Genomic DNA, 3207 nt, shown 5'->3' on the forward strand with positions numbered 1-3207 from the left:
GAATAAGATCTGTGATATAAGTAACAGCATCACATCACTCTTTACATTTGTATTTTTTCCTTAGTGTAAATATTCTTTTGCACTCAGAGCCTTATATTTTATGAAGGGTCTTTTGACAGTCATTACATTTATACCACTTTCATCCAGTATAAACTTTTTGATGTTGAGTAAAATATGAGAACTCATTAAAGGATGTGCCACATTCTTTATATTTGTTTGGTTTCTCTCTGGTGTGAATTCTCTTATATCCAGTAAGCACTGAGAACCAGTTAAAAGCTTTGCCATATTCTTTACATTGTAGGATTTTTCTCCAGTATGAAGTTTTTAAAGTGAAACATGTTTGTGCTGTGGCTAAGAGCTTTGCCACTTTCTTTACATTTGTGTGGATTCTCTCCAGTATGGGTTCTCTAATGTTGAAATAAGATTGAAAACATGTAAAAGGATTTGCCACATTTTTTACATTTAAAAGGTTTATCTCTAGCATGTCTACTCTTGTGTCTGTTTATATTTGACAATGTAGGAAACCCTCCCTTCTCCCTCCTCCCTCTCTGTCACACACACCCCGGGTTAGGCCTCCTCTCTCTCTCTTTCTGGCTCCATTTTTGCGGCCGCTGCCGGGGCCCGGGTCTCCCGTGGGAGGGCCCAGCTGGTACCCCAGGTCTCCCTTCAGTACCAGGGTGAACCCTGGGGTGGAGGTAGGAGGAGGGGGAGCGGGAGGGGAGAAGACAGGGGGGGTTGGAGTGGAGGGTGCAGTGGTCTTAGAGATTTGGGGGGAAGTAACCTGATGGGGGAAATGGGGAGGGGTGGAGCGGGGAGGGGGCCTCAGGGTCCCCCCAGCTATGGACTTGCGGCTGCTGGGGCTGCCCCCTCCAGGCGGGGGCGGGGGGAGCCTGTGATTGGTCGGTGGGGAGCCTGGGGGCCCTGGCTGGCTTCCCAGTGGCGGTGGCGGAGGGTCCCGGGAGGCCGAGGGAAGCAAGACATCTGAGACATTCTGCAGCGGACAATGATCATCACCGACCAGAGCCTGGGTGAGGCCCAGGCCAAGAAACACACCCACCGAATGAAGCCCGCTCTCTTTAGTGTCCTGTGTGAAATCAAGGAGAAACCGGCCTCAGCATTGGAAGCTCCCAAGAGCAGGAGCGGTGGAGCCACAGCTGATGTGCTTGGACACCACGCTTGTGGCAGAGGGTGTGGCTGTGCCTGAGGAAGGGGTGGGGTGCCCTCAGAAGCAGCAGCTGCTGCGGCCTCAGAGGCGGGGGCGGCCTGTCCCCTGACAACTCCATCGAACGCTCGGACTATGGCGGCAAACTTGCCCAGATCCGCCACACCACCACTCGGAGTGGAGGGAGCAGAGCCGCACGAGGCTCGTGGCACCCAAAGACATGGAGCGCATGGTGAGCATCATCCATGGAAAGTTCGGCGTCGCCCAGATGCAGCTCGAGCCCAGCACCTGCGAGGCCGGCATGACCCTCTCCTGCATTCCCGGTCCCTGGATGCCAGACGAAAGCGCCGTGACTTCAGCCAACAGGCCACTGAGGTCCTAAATGAGTATTTCTACTCCCACCTGCGTAACCCGTATCCTAGTGAGGAGGCTAAGGAGGAGCTCGCCAAGAAACGTGGCATCGCCGTCTCTCAGGTCTCCTGCTAGTGTGGCGACAAGCGCATTCGCTCTAAGAAAAACACTGGAAAGCGCCAAGAAGAGGCAAACATCTATGCCGTGATGTCAGTCACCCAGGGGGGCACAGCCGCACCAGCTCTCCGACACCCGCTTCCTCCGCAGGCTCTGGCGGCTCTTTCAATCTCGGGATCTGGAGACATGATCCTGGGGACACCTGGGCTCAGCCGAGATGCCTGTTCTGCTTCCCAGGTGGAATCACTCCCACACTGGATAGGGCCCGGGGGCTACGCGGATAACCTCGGGCAGGCCAGATGTGCAGCCCTCGGGAAATGAGGGCAAACCGCAGCTGGTAGGAGGCTGTGACCCCTTCTTCAGTGACATCCCCGACAGAGGGACCAGAGAGTGTTCACTCCAACGCCTCCAACTGATCTCGCCCCTCAGGGTCACAGGGTGGGGGCTCTCACAGGCAACTCTTGAAGAAGACACAGGCATCCAGAGGACAGACCCCAAATCCAAGAGAAGACAAGACAGATGGGGTCATGCCCGCCCCAACTAGACTCTCTCAGTGCTGGGGGTGCTGACTACATGGCAGAAAGAATGGGGCCCCTAAAGGAGAGTGGGGTCTGTCTCCTCCTTCTATCTTTTTTCTCTCTTACACGGAAACACTCAGAAACCTCTTTCTCAGAGCCCTTTTTCTTCTCTCCCTCTCTCTTTCCCATACACTCTCACATACTCTCTCTGGGCTGGCTCCCCCACCCCACCTACATGTTCTGGAATCTGTGGAGGCACCAGGCCCGCCCGACAAGAGATGCCAAACGTGGGGACAGGACTTCTGGACAGAGGACACGGGCCACGCCCCCGGTGCAGCCCCACCCGCTTACGCTCTAGACGGCTTTATGACCTCACGCACGGCGCCTCCTAAACCGATAACTGCTCGGTGGACGAGAGCGTCTGACTCAGCTATCTACCTCGGAGGGAGTTTCTGCTACTTTAGGGAATTACTGACTGGGCTTTGGGGTTTAACCTTTATTTTTAAGGAAAGAAAAAGAAACCCTGGGATCCATCTGTATTTTTTAAATTTGGGGGTTTTTTTGTTGGTGGTGGTGGTTCTTAAGTTTTAGTTTGGGAAAGTAGGGTTTTTTTAAAATATAAAAACATTGTTTTCTTGACTTTTTTTATTTCTTGCTTTCCCATTATAGGGGTGATAGCCAGAGGGGTCCTGGTAAGAGAAAGGGGGACAAACAATTGGTGAAGAGGCCCACTGGCTGCAGGCCTGTCCATCAGGAAATGAATTGTACAGGGCACCAAGCCCTCAACCCCTAAAATCACTTGGGTGTTCTCTGCTTGTGCAGGCAGATTTCTGCTGCATTTGCCCTGGCGGCAGTGAAGGGCTTGCCCCGCTGGCCTCCTAGCCCCCCTCTTTTCACAGCCCTTGAGCAGGGTTTGACTCAGTAATCTTGAGGAAATTGAAGATGCCACCTTCCCCTGTCAGTGACAAATCTTTAATTTTTTTTTAACTATTATTTGCTGACTGGAGGGGGAAGAATAGGGAGGGGGTTATTGCCAAATATGTGAAATATGGGTTGGGG

General features: G+C 53.1%; 1 pseudogene; it reads left to right on the forward strand.

The window, feature by feature from the left end:
• Window positions 1-839: 839 nt before the first annotated feature.
• Window positions 840-2046, forward strand: LOC105825958 (annotated as a pseudogene).
• Window positions 2047-3207: the final 1161 nt, after the last annotated feature.

The sequence above is a fragment of the Propithecus coquereli genome, unplaced genomic scaffold, assembly GCF_000956105.1.
Source record: "Propithecus coquereli isolate 6110/MARCELLA unplaced genomic scaffold, Pcoq_1.0 Scaffold838, whole genome shotgun sequence".
NCBI classification, from domain to species: domain Eukaryota; kingdom Metazoa; phylum Chordata; class Mammalia; order Primates; family Indriidae; genus Propithecus; species Propithecus coquereli.